Source organism: Myxocyprinus asiaticus, chromosome 30 (genome assembly GCF_019703515.2).
Source record: "Myxocyprinus asiaticus isolate MX2 ecotype Aquarium Trade chromosome 30, UBuf_Myxa_2, whole genome shotgun sequence".
In the NCBI taxonomy this organism is placed as follows: Eukaryota; Metazoa; Chordata; class Actinopteri; order Cypriniformes; family Catostomidae; genus Myxocyprinus; species Myxocyprinus asiaticus.
This window is the reverse complement of record NC_059373.1, coordinates 2,567,626-2,587,550: the sequence shown is the minus strand read 5'-3', so window position 1 is coordinate 2,587,550 and position 19,925 is coordinate 2,567,626. Positions and strand designations below refer to the sequence as shown.

The 19,925-nt window shown below is 37.2% G+C and overlaps 1 protein-coding gene across 2 annotated transcripts in view; it reads right to left on the bottom strand.

Annotated features, from left to right (window-relative positions):
• The window catches only part of LOC127420665 (solute carrier family 45 member 4-like), a 60,344-nt gene extending 48,406 nt beyond the window's left edge, over positions 1-11,938 (bottom strand). The window contains exons 1-2 of one of the 2 annotated variants that reach the window (XM_051663112.1): positions 11,795-11,938; positions 8,650-8,749 (exon numbers count right to left, since the gene is read on the bottom strand). The gene's annotated coding sequence lies outside the window, so the exon portion shown is untranslated. The remainder of the gene's footprint in view (positions 1-8,649; positions 8,750-11,794) is intronic. The other variant, XM_051663113.1, reaches the window with a different exon arrangement.
• Positions 11,939-19,925: the final 7,987 nt, after the last annotated feature.

The window sequence follows — 19,925 nt, the reverse complement described above, 5'->3', positions numbered from 1 at the left end:
AGAAACAACTCTGAAAAACACTGTTCAAACTAAACAGCAGAACCGCTCTCCAATTATAAACTCCCACACTAACACTTACAAAAATACCACATACGGCTCCACCCACTGCAGATCAACCTTATGGAAAATTCCGGCCTGGGAAAGCAAGACCTTTGGCAAAAACCAACCTCTCGGTTACATCTCGGATAAGTGCAAGCAAAAATCTACTTGTATCTGAAGTCACGAATGTGTTTGGGTTGACACATACTTTCGATGTTTCACATGTGCATACAGGACAACACAATAGCTAGTGAGCTGCCTTGACGTTTATTGCCTATATAGGCAGCTGCCTTTTATCGCAGCATCCTACCTGAAATGTAACCTTTGATTTGAAATGCTCTACATAGGCAGCAACTATAACGTGCTTAACGTGAAGCATTCCACAGTTTTATGTTAGCATGTTGCTAAGCTAATGCCGTGATACTCGAAGCTTAAAAACAACAAAGCACACACAAATATTGGGTAAAACAATCAATTTTAATTAGATTGAAAAAAAATGTACCAATATTTTCATGTTAAATGAATTATAAGTTTACAATCAACATTTCTCAACTTCAATTAGCCTTATGCGTAATTAGCACAATGCGTTCTGGGATTTACTTCTCTGCAAAGATAAATGCGATGCTGCTTTTGAATATGGCCAAAAGAAGTCATCTCAGAAGGCACCATGCTTTGCATCAGGAACAACTTTTGTGACGGGTCTGCGTGCAAGATCCCTAAAATGCTGCCTATATAGGCAGCTCACTAGGTTATGGAACAGAGCTAATGTTGTGGGGTTAGTAGTGAACTCGCTCTAATGTGCTCAAAAATAAAGAGCTCTTCCTGGTTATTCAGAGTACACAAAGCATTTTATGTACATCATCTTTCCAGCAGTTATGAAAGCCATTAGCTTTTTAACTATTTATCTCTACGACCACAGGCAAACACACACACACACACACAGAGCCTATTCTTTTAGCTTCTTTAATTATTAATTGATTTGAAGGGAGTCATTTATGTTAATTTAAATGTTCTGCTTGCAAGGCCCAGCTCCCCAAATTAACTCATCACATTATTTTTTAACTCAGTTTGTCTTGCACTGGGTTACGTGAGCGTGCTAGCCTGCAGGGAGTGCTGACACAAGCTGTGCATTACGCAATGAGAGCAAACCAAGAGTGAAAAAATCCTCACAAGCTAAAATAGAGGTGCATTGTGTGCGATCTGAGATACTGTTTCTAAACTCTTAGAGCATAATGGCTTTTAATGCAGATTACATAAACGTGATTAACTCTCACACCAGGATAAGTGTGTCTTTAACAAGATCAAATTGAAAAACACCATTTGGAAAAATCATTAAGTTGCTTTTTGCTGTGATAACAGCTTCAGAGTGCAGATTACAGTGACAGGAAGTGACATCAGAAATAGTGTCTCGAATGACAGTCCATTATACGCTCAGATTTGATGCTACATTATCACTGAAAGGTGAAAGTCTAAACGGCTTAATGCTGTAGTGAGATTAGCGGAGTCATTCATATGTAATATTTTATTCATCTTTAAAGGGGTCACAGGGCTTAAAATGTGCAAAAGATCAATTTCAAAGTATTGTGCGGCTGTTACATTTTTTATCAGAGTACAGATGGTGAAAAAAAAAAAAAAATCTGCAAAGGTAGTTCTGTCCCAAAACCTAGTGTGATGCCTACCTAGACAGTGTAGGCTGTTCTAAAGTTTAGGCAGCCTTCTAAGATATCTTGTTCGGGCCAATTTTGCATGTATCGTTCAAGGAGAAGACAATTATACAATAATAATTAGATTTAATACGGAAACATGTTGATAAAAATTGCATACTAACAATAAAAATAGTTTAAACCTAGATAAAAATGGACTATTTGTGCAATATTTGTGGTGCTATGTATTTTTGATGCATACTAAAGTATCTTGTTGTTAGCTTAGCATCACACAGAGCTCCTTAGCAAGTGTGTTCAGTGATAAAAGCAACAATTACCTCAACATTTAGCTGCTTCATTATTATCAAAACATCTCTCATTATTGGACACAATTTGCCACAACACACTGACTGAAAAGAATTTTTTTTTAAATGTTAATAAAAATAGACCAATTACACAATATTTGTGGTGCTATATATTGTTTAGGCCTATGCTTATTAGAGTATCTTACCATTAGCTTAGCAACATGCTAACGGCACACTCGACTAAAATCAATTGTGTGTTGTATCTCTTGTGCAATCCTTGTAAGTAGCGCAGTTTTTTCAATAAACCACAACATGCTAACGAGAAAAATAGTTTAAACCTATAACAATGAAATATTCGTGCAATATTTGTGGTGCTATGTATTGTTTATGCATATTAGAGTATCTTGTTAGCTTAGCATCATGCAGAGCAATGAAGCATGCATGTTCAATCATAAAAGCAAAAATTGCCTCAATATTCTTGGACACAATTTGCCACAACACACTAACAAGAAAAATAGTTTCAATCTTAATAAAAATAGACTATTTTTGAAATGTTTATGGTGCAATGAATTTTTATGCAAATTATGGGGCTTTTCAACTGCATGGTACAGCTCGACTCGACTCTGCTCGCTTTTTGGGGGTTTTCCACTGTGGATATTACCTGGAACCTGATTCTTTTTTTATTACCACCTCGGTCGAGGTTCCAAGCGAGCCGAGCCGATACTAAATGTGATGTCAAAACCCTGCAGAACACTGATTGATCAGAGAGAATCGTCACTACCAGCGTCACTGGATTTGCGACACGGGACATCAACCTGCTAATTTCAAAATTAGCAACAGCGATAGCAGTTTCATTTGTTCACGCGACTTTTGAATTGTAAAAAGAAATGGCTGTACGCAAAACCACGCTGTGGTTAATAAATGAGGTGCAGACGTTCCTCTCTTTAGTGATGAATGAAACGACGCAAAAAGAAAAAGTCTTTCAGGAAGTGTCTCAGCCGTTGGCCGCACACGGCTACCACCGGACCTACCAACAGTGTAGGGAAAAGTTAACTACAGAACCATCAAGGACCACAACAACCGGAGTGGTTCAAACAGAAGAAAGTGGAAGTGGTTTGACCAAATGGACGCTATCTATGGCAATAGACCGGCGAGCAATGGGCAATTTGTGTCACGTTTAAGATAATGTCACAGCAGTAGAGGCGGCGCAACTATGACGATCAGCCTATAATCCCACCCACGTTGACTAAACTGCAGTGGAAAAGCAAGCTCAGAAAAGTAAAGCGAGCAGAGTCAAGTCAAACCGTAATGTGCAATGGAAAAGTGCCATTAGAGTATCTTGTCATTAGCTTAGCAACATGCTAACGCCAAACTCGACTGAAATCAATTGTGTGTTGCATCGCTTATGAAATTCTCTCAAGTAGGGCAATTTTTCAATAAACCACAACACACTAACAAGAAAAAGTTTAAACCTAGAGAAAAATAGACTATTCGTGCAATATTTGTTGTGCTATGTATTTTTTATGCATATTAGAGTATCTTGTCTTTAGCTTAGCAACATGCAGAGCAATGAAGGAAGTATGTTTAACTGCTCTGCTATTACAGAAACATCTTTTATTCTTGGATCTAATTTACCACAAAACACAAGAAAAATAGTTTAAATCTATATAAATGTGGTGCAATGTATTTTTATGCATATAAGATATAATCTTGTCATTAGCTTAGCAACATGCTAACGTCAGACTGGACTGAAATCATTTGTGTGTTGCGTCTCTTGTGCGGTTTGTGTGATTAGTGCAATTTTATATGGCAAATGGAGTTGCTGCCAATGTAAAGCGTTCCATTTCAGTTATGATGCTGCATAAGAAGGCAGATGCCTGTGTAGGTAGCAGACAGCAAAGCAGTTCACTAGGTTTTGAAACAGTGCTGGTATGTTTAATCGTACAAGCAAAAATGACCTCCAACATTCATGCAACTGTTGCAAAAATATCTTTAATTCTTGGACACAGTATACCACAACAAACTGAAAAGACAACTATTGTTGAGTGTACACTAATAAGATACAATTCTAAGTAGTCTAGTGCTGAGGGCAACATCAACGTGTAAGACAGCTCTAGACAGATAAAGTGCAAACACAAAGATAGATTCAGTCCAGCTCTCAGGGGGCGAGGGACCTTGTGATAGTGTTATTCTTGAGCAACTCCCAATTTTCTTCAGGAAGGAGAGACGATATAGACAAAAAGCTCACCTGGAGACGCTATTATTACCACAACAGAGAAGTTGATTCAACCACAGAACTCTAGACAAACACAACAGGTGGGGTCAAAATACGACACAAAAGAAGTTTAATCAATAAAGACTGACACACAAAAGCCAGGAATTCACAGGCAGTTAAAACAGACATGTGAGAGGACTGCATGTTACCGAGATTGAGCTCACAATGTCACAAAAGCCTTCAAGAAAACAACAAACAGACTGTTGGACCAAATATTGAAAATTAAATCAGATAAAACAGTCCTTAAACGACATCGAGGGGAAAGCGATATAGATTTCTGTCTCGATACGGATTTCTGAAAACTCAATATGGACTGTTCAGTGACCAATTCAGAACATTTTATGTAACACTTCACAATAAGGTTATTATTTTATGCAAATTAGCATACTTATTAGTTATCGCAACATTTGACATGAACAAACAATGAACGATACTTTTAAATTATTTATTAATTTCTACATTATTACTAATACAGTTTTTACAGTTAACCCTTTAACGTATGGGTGTTTCAAAAACATTATTACATACCTCGGGTCTTTAGCGACCCAGCATGTAAATCTATCACAAATGGATCTACAAAATGCACAGATAGTGTAAAATTTTCAAAACAATTTCTAGACAACAAGAAAATAATAGAATTTATTCTGATATATTTTCATGTTTTATTTTACATATATCAAAGAGATGATACAACAAATCTAGAAGTGGATTCATTACTTCCACACTGAATTTTCACGAGATGCAACTGGCTTTTAAACACATATTGAGTTACACATAACACATAAGATACACATAAGTATTTTTTTCAGGCACTCTTTGAGTCTAAATAGATGCACAACTTATTTAATTTCCGTAGTTCACCCAAATATCAATAGCCTAATCATACTGGTCATGTGTTACACTTGCTATAGTTTACTTCCACGTTGCTTCTTCGTCAAATAGCAATGTCAAATGTAAATCAAGACAATCTTAAACATCAGCGCCACCTTGAGTAAGAAACAGCATAATATGTATGTGTACACGCATATGGAATATTGATAAATTCCTACCATTGTCACACAGAAAATCAACATGATATAGAAGTCATTTGTATGAATATAGTACTCGTGTCTTGTACATATACACTGGCGGCCAAAAGTTTGGAATAATGTACAGATTTTGCTGTTTCGGAAGGAAATTGGTACTTTAATTCACCAAAGTGGCATTCAACTGATCACAAAGTATAGTCAGGACATTACTGATGTAAAAAACAGCACCATCACTATTTGAAAAAAGTCATTTTTGATCAAATCTAGACAGCAGACATCACTCCAACACCTTATCCTTGAGTAATCATGCTAAATTGATCATTTGGTACTAGAAAATCACTTGCCATTATATCAAACATCTGAAAGCTATTTGGTTCGTTAAATGAAGCTTAACATTGTCTTTGTGTTTGTTTTTGAGTTGCCACAGTATGCAATACACTGGCACGTCTTAAGGTCAATATTAGTTCAAAAATGGCAAAAAAGAAACAGATTTCTCTAGAAACTCATCAGTCAATCATTGTTTTGAGGAATGAAGGCTAAACAATGCTTGATATTGCCAAAAAACTGCAGATTTCATACAAAGGTGTACACTACAGTCTTCAAAGACAAAGGACAACTGGCTCTAACAAGGACAGAAAGAGATGTGGAAGGCCAGATGTACAACTAAACAAGAGGATAAGTCCATCAGAGTCTCTAGTTTGAGAAATAGACGCCTCACATGTCCTCAGCTGACAGCTTCATTGAATTCTACCCGCTCAACACCAGTTTCATGTACAACAGTAAAGAGAAGACTCAGGGGTGCAGGCCTTATGGGAAGAATTGCAAAGAAAAAGCCACTTTTGAAACAGAAAAACAAAAAGAAAAGCTTAGAGTGGGCAAAGAAACACAGACATTGGACAACAGATAATTGGAAAAGAGTGTTATGGATCTTAACCCCATTGAGCTTTTGTGGGATCAGCTAGACTGTAAGGTGCGTGAGAAGTGCCCGACAAGACAGTCACATCTATGGCAAGTGCTACAGGAAGTGTGGGGTGAAATGTCACCTGAGTATCTGGACAAACTGACAGCTAGAATAACAAAGATCTGCAAAGCTGTCATTGCTGCACGTGGAGGATTTTTTGATGAGAACTCTTTGAAGTTCCGCCATAATAGTAAACTTATATAGATATGAAATAATCATGAAAATATGATTTATGAGTGCGCAAAAAAAAAAACCAAAAAAAAAACAACAACACTTACATATCTTGGGTTTTAACAAATCTATACACTTTTGGTTATTAATAAATTATAAATTATTGTTTTTTTTTTTAATTTTGCCAATTTTTGTTTTGTTTTATTAAACTATTCAGAAAAGAAAAGTTGTCAGAATACTAAAGAGGATTGGGCATAACTCCAAAAAAAGGATGAGGTCCCGGGTCACTAAAGACCCGAGGTATGCATTAAAGGGTTAATTCATTACCTTTTTATGTTACCAAATTTTACTATCAGTCCCCCAATATTGAACAGACTATTGGGTTCTTAGCTACAACAGTTAGTTTAGCTCACTGCTGTGGAAATTTCCATGCACGATCACCTTCACATGACTCATGAAACCAGTTGACTAAGTCGACTGGTATCCTGCTCTGTAACCTCAAAAAAAAAAATGATAATATTGAAGGGTGCAGCCAATCTACAACAACACCAGATCCAGGGAGGAACAATGTTTGGCTAGGGAGGCCAAGTGAGTCAGCAAGTGCGCTTTCAGAACGTCCTGTATTGTACAAAATTTGCAACCTCACTGCAAATTCCTCAATCCACAGGATGTGTTCTGCAGGTTAACTTCACATCAAATGTATCAATACAACTTAAAATACTTTATGTTTGTTTGATTAGAGGTGTTCTGTTGCATTTCAAAGCAGTCGGACTAATGATGTTCGCCTGTCGGATGATAAAATGGGGGGACTTAAATTGAAGGAGTGACCTGAGTCATATTTAGACACCAAAACATCTTTGAGACTTGAAGGTGGGCTATTTTCACTTGGGCCAGTAAGCAAACTCCTATATTCACACAAATTACCATAGCAACCACAAATTAATGCAGTAAAAACACCCAGAACACCTTAGCAACCACACAGCAACGTCCCTGCAACCATCCGCATTACCCTAGCATCATGGCTGTGAGTTTTGCACATGAAAGAACCACTCACGTTTTCTTCAGAAAATGTAAAAAACTAGTTACTTATTAAATGTTCCCAGTCTTACTGTGCAACATTTTTCAGTGAACATTATTTGAAGTAAAAAAATAAAAGTTTGTTTATCTTTCATCAAAAAGGTCCAATAACATTATAGCCCATTTTTCACAGACAAAACCAGGTCCCACCGTACACTATTTTGCTCATGGTATTACCATGGTACATGTCCAAAAACATGGTATTCCCATGGTATATATCCAAAAAATAAGGCATTCCCATGGTATATATCCAAAAAATAAGGCATTCCCATGGTAACTGTCCAAATAAACATGGTATTTTCAAGGCAAATGTCCAAAAACATGGTATTACCATGGTATATATCCAAAAAACATTTTATTCCCATGGTAAATGCCCCAAAAAACATGGTATTCCAATGGTAAATGCCCCAAAAAACATGGTATTATCATGGTACATGTCCCAAAAAAACAATGGTTTTACCATGGTACACATCCAATTTTTCGGTAAGCATTATTCGAAGTAATAAAGAAAAGTTTGTTTATCTTTCATCAAAAAGGTCCAATAACATCATAGCCCATTTTTCACAGACAAAACCAGGTCCCGCCGTACACTATTTTGCTCCTAATATTTTGTTTCATTCAGAAATACATTACATTACTGAAGTTAAATGCATAGTGAATGCTGTTTAATATTGTAAAAAAGAGAGAGAGAGACAAGACTCACTTTTCACCAAACGCTATTATTAGTGGGTATTATTGAGGAGCGTTAGAGCGTGTGAGGGTAAGACTGCACAGCTTTACAGTGTTAGACCTGGATGTAAAAATCCCCAGCAGTTAAAGGCATTTACTAAATAAAGATCTTATGCAACAGTCACCAAAGTACTTCACTACTGTCATTGTTGCTGTTAAAAGAATAACACATTGCATTTATTTGCTCAGTTGAATCCATAGTGATGTCAAACATCACCTCAGTCTATAACTGTGCCACTATTTAAAATGTAACAATCATTATAAAACAGACATATCTCAGGCCAGCAAAACACAGAACCATTACTCACTCTAAGATCCAAAAATACAACCCACACTCTATGCAATTCTGGGTTAACATGATATCAGTTTTAACAGTCTAGCCGTCTGAAAACAGCACGGCAAAAACAACACTGTGACTCACCAAAAGGCCTTGCAAGCTTCATAAATTTCCAATCTGACTGCATGTGAGAGCAGCGTGTCTTTTCTCCGAGCCCCTGAACGGACGCACAGCAGCTCAGAACCTGCAGAGAGCAATCAAACGACAGGGGTTAACATGCATCCCAGCAATGCAAACTAACCAGCAGCCTGCAAAAACTGTGTGCAATAAACCATTATACACAGACAGGCAGCCACACACTTTTCTGCTTTGCATAGCATGCTGCCGAGGATCAATTTACATGCAATTTCAATGAATTCTGAATTAACCTAGTGACAACCCAGTTTGGCATGTAAACTTCACAGGATGTATGTCAACTGAGCTCATCAATAAACAAAAGACTCTTCAGTCCAGTTTCAATTGCACATTGGCGTTTACATTTGCATATTCGATTAAACATATTTAACAGCAACAGCTCATTAAAAGGAATGGTTTTATCATTATATGATACATTTATGGTGCTTTTTGTTATTATTGAAGCTTGGCAATATAAAATCACCATCCCACTTACATCGTATGGAAAACAGAAGCTCAGATATTCTGCCTAACATCTCATTTTGTGTTTCACAGAACTGAAAAAATGGACTTGATAAAAATAAATAAATAAATAGATAAATACAGGGTTGGAATGTCACAAGTAAATGATATCAAATGTTTCATTTATGGATTTTATGTATTGTGACTGTATGTTAAAGACTGATATATTACCAAGGCACGTGTCCAAAAAAACATGGTATTACCATGATACATATCCAAATAAAATGGTATTTCAATGGCAAATGTCCAATAAACATGGTATTTTCATGGTACATAGCCAAAAAACAAGGCATTTTCATGGCAAATGTTCCAAAACATGGTATTCCCATGATACATGCCCAAAAAATATGTTATTACCATGGTACATGTCTAAAAAAACATGGTATTCCCAAGATACTGCACATGTCCAAAAAACATGGTTTTTCCATGGCAAATGTCCCAAAAACATGGTTTCCCCATAATAAATGCACACAAAATATGGTATTACCATAGAAAATGTCCAAAAACAACATTCTCCCACAGTACATGTCCAAAAGACATGGTATTTCCATGGCAAATGTCCTAAAACATGGTATTCACACGATACATGTCCAAAAACATAGTATTTCCATGGAACACATCCAAAAAAAAAACATGGTATTTCCATGGAACACATCCAAAAAAACATGGTGTTTCCATGGCAAATGTCCCAACATGGTATTCCCACGATATATACAGTATGCCCAAAAATATGTTATTACCATGGTACATTTCCAAAAACATGTTATTCCCAGGATACATGCCCAAAAACATTTACATTTAGTAATTTAGCAGATGCTTTTATCCAAAGCGACTTACAAATGAGACACATAACAAGCAATTTGTCATACAAAGTTTATCAACATCTGCAGTATAGGATTGCCAAGTTCTCACAGTGGCTGGAGTAGTAAAGATGCTAGCACAATTTGTACTAGTGCTGAATGAAAATATAGTGAACTTCGAATGTACAACATGTACCTAATTGTTTACATTACCAATCTGGATTGCTTGAGCCATCTCGCTTTTTAATAGTTTTTATCAAAATGCTGGATAGTCTAACCTCATCATGTCTTAAAACATGGTATTTCCATGGCAAATGTCCCAAAACATGGTATTCCCACAGTACATACCCAAAAAAAAAAAACATGGTATTACCATGGTACATGTCCAAAAACATGTTATTCCCATGGTACATGCCCAAAAAACATGGTACTACCATGGTATATATCCAAAAAACATGGTATTCCCATGGCAAATGCCCCAAAAAACATGGTATTCCCATGGTACGTGCCCAAAAAAACATGGTATTCCCACGGTACATGCCCAAAAAACATGTTATTCCCATGGTACATGCCCAAAAAACATGGTATTACCATGGTATATATCCAAAAAATAAGGTATTCCCATGGCAAATGCCACAAAAAACATGGTATTCCCATGGTACATACCCAAAAAAACATGGTATTACCATGGTACATGTCCAAAAAACATGGTATTACCATGGTATATATCCAAAAAATAAGGCATTCCCATGGCAAATGCCCCCAAAAACATGGTATTCCCATGGTAAATGCCCTAAAAAACATGGTATGTTTAAGGCAAATGTCCAAAAACATGGTATTATCATGAAACATGTCCAAAACAATATAGTTTTACCATGGTATATATCCACAAAACATGGTATTAACATGGTACATGCCCAAAAACATGGTATTCCCACAATACATGTCCAAAATAACACGATATTACCACAGTACGTGTCTAAAATATGGTATTATCATAGTGCATGTCCATAAAATCTTGGTATTACACCATGTTACATGTCCAAAAACATGGTATTACCATGGTACACATCCATAAAGCATGGTATTAGCATATTATTTGTCCTGAAAAGGCATGACATTACCATAGTACATGTCCAAAAATGGTCCCTTTATTTATTTATTTTTTGTAGGAGTTGGAAGCAATTACAAGATGCAGCTCTCCCAAATATGATACACAAAGTTCCGACTTGAGATTCGGTGCATAAGGATCCTCACTGAAACTGAACGGGACACAGTTGTGTAATATTCATTCATCACTACAGCTGTCTGACCACACATTTAAACATCAGCTACTGCTCACTGATGTGAGGAAGACACACAAGGGCTTTAAACTACAGCTCTACAACACAGTCATTCAGACATAATCTATTTTAAACAGCTTATTTATCACGCACGAGCAACTGTCAACATCATCTGCACCTGCAACAAACACTAATATATAATTTCCATGACAGACATGCAGCATTTATTCCAACCCGTAATTGTAGCTTATAGCTCATGATGTAAACTAATGCATCCCTATACGACATACAAAATACCTACCATACCAGTAACTAATTTATAATTGAACCTCACTGATAAAGTTACCAATGAGCCTTTAATATCAGTGCAATAGTACAATATAAAGGAAGCTGCATGCTCAATAAAACGTAAAGGATGACAGTGCACAGGACGTACAGTCCATCCATCATAACACGATCAAACATCAAACACACCGTCGCCGCATAATGTAACACTGTAAACACACTCACCGTGACGTCACAGTGCGCTGATGTCGGCAGAGTGTTTTATGTTTATATAAAAGATTATATCTCAATGTCAGCATGTGTTTTGGTGTTGCTCTCTGCTCTGGTTCTGCACTTCAGCCGCTGTTATAATGCGCCTTTAAAGGCAAGAGCTGTCGGAGAGACACGAGCCGCTTCCGCTGACAGATTAAGAGCCCCGCCCCCTATTCAAATTATTTTAATAAGGGGCGGGAATTCGGATTTAAAGGCAACGAGTGTGGGAAATAGATAGATAGATAGGTAGAATGGCCGTGTGACAGACAGGCAGACAGACAGACAGACAGAATGGTCGTGTGACAAACAGACAGACAGACAGACAGAAAGACAGACAGATAGATAGATAGATAGATAGATAGATAGATAGATAGATAGATAGATAGACAGAGAGACAGACAGACAGAATGGTCGTGTGACAAACAGACAGACAGACAGACAGACAGACAGAATGGTCGTGTGACAAATAGACAGACAGACACAGACAGACAGACAGAATGGTCGTGTGACAGACAGACAGACAGACAAACAGACAGATAGATAGATAGATAGATAGATAGATAGATAGATAGACAGACAGACAGAGAGACAGAATGGTCGTGTGACAAACAGACAGACAGACAGACAGAATGGTCGTGTGACAAATAGACAGACAGACAGACAGACAGACACAGACAGACAGACAGAATGGTCGTGTGACAGACAGACAGACAGACAAACAGACAGATAGATAGCTAGATAGATAGACAGACAGACAGAATGGTCGTGTGACAAACAGACAGACGGACAGACAGACAGACAGAATGGTCGTGTGACAGACAGACAGACAGACAGACAGATAGATAGATAGATAGATAGACAGACAGACAGTCAGACAGACAGAATGGTCGTGTGACAGACAGATAGATAGATAGATAGACAGATAGATAGATAGACAGATAGACAGACAAACAGACAGACAGAATGGTCGTGTGACAGAGAGACAGACAGACAGATAGATAGATAGATAGATAGATAGACAGACAGACAGTCAGACAGACAGAATGGTCGTGTGACAGACAGACAGATAGATAGACAGATAGACAGATAGACAGATAGATAGATAGACAGACAGACAGTCAGACAGACAGAATGGTCGTGTGACAGACAGACTGATAGATAGATAGACAGATAGATAGATAGACAGACAGACAGTCAGACAGACAGACAGACAGATAGATAGATAGACAGATAGACAGATAGATAGATAGATAGACAGACAGACAGTCAGACAGACAGAATGGTCGTGTGACAGACAGACAGATAGATAGATAGATAGACAGATAGATAGATAAATAAATAGACAGACAGACAGTCAGACAGACAGAATGGTCGTGTGACAGACAGACAGACAGATGGATAGATAGATAGATAGATAGATAGATAGATAGATAGATAGATAGACAGAATGGTCCTGTGACAAACAGACAGACAGACAGACAGACAGACAGACAGACAGAATGGTCGTGTGACAAACAGACAGACAGACAGACAGATAGACGATCGATCGATAGATAGATAGATAGATATACAGACAGACAGACAGACAGATAGATAGATAGAATGGTCATGTGACAGACAGATAGACAGAGACAGACAGACAGACATATTATATTATGCAGATTTATTGTTGCGGTTGGCAACACACATAGGTACAGCCATATAGAGCAGGAAACATAAAAACTCTGATCAATATATTGCCTTCAGTAAAACTCTGTCCTAATTTCTACTCACTTGCCTGTGGACATGACCTGCATCAATCACAGGATGTGATGTCATCTCAAAATGTATAATCAGTAATATTCCCCACTGAAAATAACACGAGATGAACATGTGTTTTGCATCTTGGTTCAGTTTGTTTTGTTGTATGGTTTGTATTATGTAGCTAATATTTCACTACACAAGTTTAAAATATGATACAGCACACTGTATGGATTCCAGTAGTGTCATAAATAATTTAAACAACAAATTAATCAAGACTATCATTAATACACTATGGATAAAATTACATCAGTTAATATGACTATTTGGCACACATGTGTTTACGCATGTACAATTGCTTAAATATTGTGACAGCAAGAGGTTGCAAAGATTTCCTCCTCATCTTCTAACAACAGAGAGCACTGTTGCCTTTGACTCAACATAAAATTTTTTTTACATATTTTTCTGTTTCTCTATTTGTATTATTATTTGTACAATTATTTCATTTTAATATGTCTTATATTTACAGTACTTATAATATTATATATATAAAAAATAATCTTATTAATATTATTTCTTTCAATTTCCTGTAAAGCTGCTTTGGAACAATATGTATTGTGAAAAGCGGTATGCAAATCGATTGCATTGATGTGATGCAGCAATATTTTATGTTTAAATAATATGATGCTTATAAATGCTTTATAGATAATCCAATTGTTTTAAAAAAATAATAATATAAAAATATAAAAGTATTAAATTTATAAATATAAATGTATAAATTCACTTATAAATACAGTTGCAGAATTTAACTTGATTTTTACATTTTCTCAAGACATTGTGAGTGGTGTTTGCAAGTGAAAAACTTGTTGCCATGATGCTAGGATGTTATATTATATTATAAATCAATGGTTAATACCTATTTGAATAGGTTTAGAAAATCCATTAAGGAATATTCCAGGTTCAATACAAGTTAAGCTCAATCCACAGAATTTGTGGTATAATGTTGATCCAATAAATTCAACTCGTCCCAAGTTCAAAAGAGCAAAAATGGAGGTTACAGTGAGGCACTTACAATAGAAGTCAATGGGGCCAATTTTTGGAGGGTTTAAAGGCAGAAATGAGAAGCTTATAGTTTTATAAAAGCACTTACATTAATTCTTCTGTTAAAACTCATGTATCATTTGAGCTGTAAAGTTGTTTAAATCGTCATTTTTAAGTTTGATTTTGGGTGTACCGCATTATGCCGTCGAAGCAACGAATTTGAACTTTGAAATTTTGTGACTATACTTTTGAAATTGTGAGTATTTTAATGTTTACAGATTGGCCCCATTCACTTCCATTGTAAGTGTGTCACTGGAACACAGATTTTTGGAGGGACGAAATAAATGTTTGTGGTTATCAACATTAGCTAGCTTAACTTGAATAGAATGCAGAATGTTCCTTTAACCCAAAGTATGTGCAATAGTGATGCTTGACTTAGCAAGCTTTATATAATGATAATTACATGTGAGAAATACAGCGATGCATACAAATTTCATCAAAACTTCTGTACTGCATATCTTACAAATTCTGTACTGTGCTGATTTTGAATTAATGCCAGAAATGTAAAATATTTGCTAGAAACAAATGACAAATTGAAACTTATGCACATCTGTGAAGTTTTTATTGTCTATATATTTGTAGCGTGAGGATTTTAGAGTGTGCCCTTTCCCAGGAGCTGGCATGTACCTTGAAGTCAGTGCTGGGATATACTGATGTGAAGGGAAGCAGACAGCAGCACCAGTTGGAAGTGCTGGGTATATTACATCCATAAGAACAACATCCAGTGGGAAATCTCACGAAACGCTTCCTGTTTGAGTGTATCGCCGGCCTAGTTTAATCACGCCATCTCCGGTGTGCCTGACCATTGAGAACAACACAAACAATTCTTACGATTGTTATTGGGCACTGGAACCCATGACCTCTAAGAAGAGATAAGGCACACATGGACACAACGGTCAGCAAACAAGCCTCCTGTTTAAGTTTGCAGTCTCCTAAAGGTCTGGATGCAAGTTTGATCACGATTGTGTGTATTTTGCATGCTGAAGCACATGAGAAAGTGGTAGATGTGACCCTTCCATGATGCATCAAAGTCAAATATTGCCATACAATAGAGTACAGAGCTATAAAATGAATGTGGAAAGAATAGCTCAGATCATTTTGTCTTGGAATAATTTGATGAGAAATGTTTTAGATTTTAGTTCATCCCAACATCTCTAACGTTTGATTGCAGACTTTGATATCTTGGCAAATCTGAACAGAGTTTAAGGCATTGTTGAAATCTCTTCTGAAACTCTAGAGGAGACTCATGTGAGATTACTAGAGTCTTTTTCTCAGGAGAATCCCCTGAAAAGCACAAAGCTTCTGCAAAAGTCTCCATTTATTCTTTTTGCTGTTGTGGAGAAACTACTGAGATGTCTTTCTTACGGGAGAGCAGTTACTTTAGCTATTTCTCGTTTTTACCTCGTTTGCCTACTCGATTACTAAAAATAGCTCTTTTTATTAATATATCAAAAAAGGTATATAGGGTGAATATAGGTAAAGTGGGAGAGCTACAGTAAGCTTGATCCCTATTATATCCATATGCATTTCACAACATGATTAAAACTCATTACTAAACTAATCTTTGGGAAATAAACAGTAAATCTTTTGGCTTCCTAAACTGATGTCACATCGGTGGTCGTGGCAAAATTCATTTCATGGCTACTGCCGGGAAAAGCAATGGTAAGGAAAATGATATAGACGTCTGAGGAAATCTTGTTAAGGTTATTAAGAAGTAAAATTTTACTTAATGGTCGTAAATGTTACAGATGATTTATGATGTGAAAGTGTATCAGACAATCTAGAATGTAATTTCCAAATAATTTGTAGATTTTTCTTTTTATATATATATATATATATATATATATATACACTGTATATACGTAGAATCAGTTTTCCTCTGTCCCACTTTTCCAGAGGCATAATTGGTAAAGTGGGACAGCATATTGGGTCATTTAAAGAGGAGTTACAGAATGTGTTTCTTATTACATTTCAGTACAGGCCCCTATCTAGCTTGTTTAAGAGTGGGGAAAAAATTGAAGTGTCCCTCTTTGTACTGCCTGAAAAATAAAATCTGTGATTTTGTCAAAAGAGGCTCTTCAGATGTTCTTCTTCCCAATAATTACTTCTTAATTTTTGCTTTTGGAGACATCCTAAGCTTTCTATAAACAGATAATGTCAGGTTATATGGCATTTAGATCTTAATTAAAAGTGCCAAGAAAAGTAACATTTCCAAAAGTGTCCCTATTGATCTGAGGTCCATTTTGTCCTGAGCTTCATTTGTTGTTTTTAGCCTGTCTAAAGAATAAATCAAGCTGTTTTAATAAAATCTTCAGGGAGATGTTTAGCAATCATCACTCTTTCAGCGCTTTAGCGGTGATGAATGACTGTGAGGAAGACGGGTCATAGAGTGCCATGACACAAACAGGCCCGTGAGTTCCGCTTGAGCCGCTGGGATCTCACCCTGTGCGCAGACTACACACCGCCTGTACAGGAAACCATTGTGTTGATAAACTCTGAGCGTCTGAGAGAAGTCGATTGGAGGTGGTGGGAGAGCTCCGGACTGCTATTGTTTCTCTGTGTGAAGTGCATGATTATCTGAACTCTTAGTTTCTTATCCTGCACTTTCACGCCCGGCGGAACCATTAAAGTGGGTCGCGGAGGATAGAGGGGGCTCAACCAATCAAAACACTGTGATTCCAACACACACCACAGAAAAGAAACATCACAAATGAGACTTTTTTAATATCTCACTAGTTTAATATCCCCCAGTAATGTCATGTCTCTAGTGTTTCAGTAGAAATCTCTACAATGTCTCAAACTGTGCTCAGATTTGCCAAGACACAATCAAAAAGTCAGAGATATATGAACTCCAACATGTCTATCATCTGAGCTATGCTATTCACATTAATTTAATAACTCGATGCTCATGTATGCCAATTGATAAATCTGATACATCAAATGTGCATGAGAACTTGCCTGAGTTATGAAAGTGCAACATACATAAAAAAAAGTCCTTTTACAATGAAGGAGGGACACAAGACATTATAAAGACTTCGGGGTAAGCTCTTTTTCCTTTGTCTAGTAAGCAACCACCCATAAATCTCTAGCAACCCCATAGCAATGGCCTGGCAACCACCCAGAACACCTTGGCAAACCCATAGCAATGACCTGGCAACCACCCAGAACACCCTAGCAACTCTATAGTAACCACCTATAACACCTTAGAAACCCCATGGTAATGCATTGGCAACCACATAAACCACCTTAGTAACCCTGTAGCAATGGCCTGGCAACCCCCAGAAGATCCTAGCAACCCCAGAGCAATGACCTGCTAACCACCCATAACACCCAAGCAACCCCATAGCAATGACCTGGCAACCATCAACCAAACCCTAGCAACTCCTTTAGCAACTGCCTGGCAACCACACATGACACCCAAGCAACCTGATAGCCATGGACTGTCAGTCATCCAAAACAGCCTAGCAACAGCCTGGCAACTACCCTTAAAACCCTAGAAACCCCATAGCAATGGCTTGGCAACCATACATAAGACCCTAACAACTCCCACAATGTGGCAACCACCCATAACACCCTAGCATCCCCATAGCAACGACCTGGCAACCATCCATTACACTCTAACAACTCCCAAGGCCTGGCAACCACACATAACACCCTAGCAACTCCATAGCAATGACCCGGCAACCATCCATAGCACCCTAACAAATCCCATGACCTGGCAACCACCCATGAAACCCTAGCAACTCCATAGCAACAGCCTGGAAATCACTCATAAAATCCTAGCAACGACCAGACAACCACACATAGCACCCTAGCAACTCCGTAGCAATGACCTGGCAACCACCCATATTACCCGAGCAACTCCACAACAGTGACTTGACAACCACCCATAACACCCTAACAACTCCATAGCAACAAAATAGCATTGTGTCTGCGAGTTTTGCATGAGCTTTTCATACTTCAATGAAACATAATTGAGCACTCCATTATGTCTCCCAAGCAATGAAACATCAATATTTGAGCAATATTGTATGTCTTTGGATCAGTTTAAAAAAATCCCTATAGGATTTGGAAAAATTGATATTCTAGATCTTTCCTGGACTTCCTCATACAGGACTCTATTCTACATTTGCCACCCTGTAACTGTAGAAAATGTACTTCTTCACTTGAAATGTACCTTTTCAATTACATGTTGACTGTTCTCCTAAGACTGCATTAAGACAAAACACTTTTATTCTGTTCACATGGTCTGCTTGAACAAGGATAAGAACTGCTTTTGATTCTGTTCCAAGAAAACTCTAGAATGGAGTGTATTGTTCCTTATTGTGTACTGTCAACTTATTGTTTTTAAGTCTATAAGTGCCTTTACTAAACTTAGAGTAAATCTTTGGCATTATTGTAACCTTATTAAAAAGGTGAAGTATGCTCGGGAAACAAAAACAACACGACATCAAAAGGAAAGAAAAACTTCAATAAGTAAAACAGCCCATGCACAAATGTGAAACAAATTTTCCTATTAAATCTTTTTATCTACTGTATGATTGTTTAAAATTAAAGCTTTTTAAAGCTGTTTTAAACTTTAAGACAAGACTTAATCAAGCCAACATTTTCTTTTTCAATTAACTATTAACTGATACACAAAGAGAATATTTCGATGTGCAAGTTGCAGTTTGGTTACTATAGTAAAAATGTCCTTCTGTTTCTGGTTATGGTGAGATGGGGGTGATGGGGTGCTTGCCAATGGTCTAAGCTCGTGGTGTGGCATTTGTAAAGTTTGGGAACATGATTCAGACACTGGGTTTTGTCAACAGCAACTGCTTGTTCTGTTGTGGTAGTTCATGGTCCACAGTGTCCAGTGTGACCATGATTGACCTGTTTCCATCACAGTGAATTTGACTGGGTGAAGCTGATCATATATCAGTGGATACGTCTTCAAGAGCAGGGTTATTTTAGAAATGTCTTATTCCACTGATAATCCTCAAGATGCTGTGAGACTGTCACAGAGAACATCTCTTACCTCCATCTGAAAATATCCTGTCCTCTCAAGGAGATCTGTGCCCACAACATCTAATAAGATGGACAGACAGATACTGTAGATAATTGCCTGTGTCAAGAATAGAGTATATTATAAAAGTAAACATAATAGGCAAGTGTAATCAATATATTTATTACATTAAACCTCAATCTGAAAGCTACTGTAGATCATCTTCATTGGGCTCACAAATGAAAATACTGCAGCAAACAATTATGAGACCCAGCCAAA